This window comes from Penaeus monodon, chromosome 32 (assembly GCF_015228065.2).
Source record: "Penaeus monodon isolate SGIC_2016 chromosome 32, NSTDA_Pmon_1, whole genome shotgun sequence".
NCBI lineage: Eukaryota > Metazoa > Arthropoda > Malacostraca > Decapoda > Penaeidae > Penaeus > Penaeus monodon.
The window spans coordinates 17978116-17978332 of NC_051417.1; positions in this window are offsets into that span (position 1 = coordinate 17978116).

The following is a 217-nucleotide window of genomic DNA, read 5'->3' on the forward strand; positions in this document are numbered from 1 at the left end:
CATGCACATATGCATATGTATATGAATAGATAGATAAAACGATATAGGCGTGGAGGGAACTTGACGCCCTCTTAAGTATGCAATATAACACTAATATTTGTTGAGTTTGCGGTCATGGTATAGCTCTGGGCATTTTTTTCCTTTTCGTTTTTCATAACGTCATTATTTTTAATTCAGTACGTCAGAAAGACTGAATGCAGGCTGATGAAATACATTA